The following is a 613-nucleotide window of genomic DNA, read 5'->3' as shown; positions in this document are numbered from 1 at the left end:
TGGCTGATTAGCAGAGAGACGACATATCTTATATATTACTCACAGATTCCGTGATTTACCATCACGTATGAGATGTTATGTACCTTTCCGACCTACAGAGTCTTCCTCTCTCTAAGACCTCCTCTCGATCTCTCTCCAGTGAGCAGAAATGGTAGGGAGCCTGGGGGTGGCCGTCCCTTGCTCCCGTGCCTGGTGTGCATTACCTCAGCCTTGTGCATTATTCAAGTTACATATCATACAGAAGGATCCCCTGTGCGTCTGCGCGGACCTAATGCTTGAGTTACCTCCGCCGACCCTCGACTTCACGCTTCAGAGGAGCTGTGACTGTCATTAAGGGTCGTTTTGGTTCGTAAAGCCAGAGGGAAACAAGTCATATATCACGTCCCCTTTGTGGCAGCGGGCGACACAGGCTTTCTTACCTCACGGGGAAGTTGAGATATTACTAAACCCACGGAATCCGGTTTCGAATCCTTTATTGGCGCGCTCGATCCCTTTTCGGATTTTTTTTTCCTGGATGGCTATGCTGTCTTTATTTACGCAGCAGTGTATGGACTATCCTTAAATTGTTGTAATCAGGGGAAATATTTTCTGTTGTGCTCTGGAATTATTCTTT

The sequence above is a fragment of the Penaeus monodon genome, chromosome 30 (genome assembly GCF_015228065.2).
Source record: "Penaeus monodon isolate SGIC_2016 chromosome 30, NSTDA_Pmon_1, whole genome shotgun sequence".
NCBI lineage: Eukaryota > Metazoa > Arthropoda > Malacostraca > Decapoda > Penaeidae > Penaeus > Penaeus monodon.
This window is presented reverse-complemented; position numbering follows the sequence as displayed.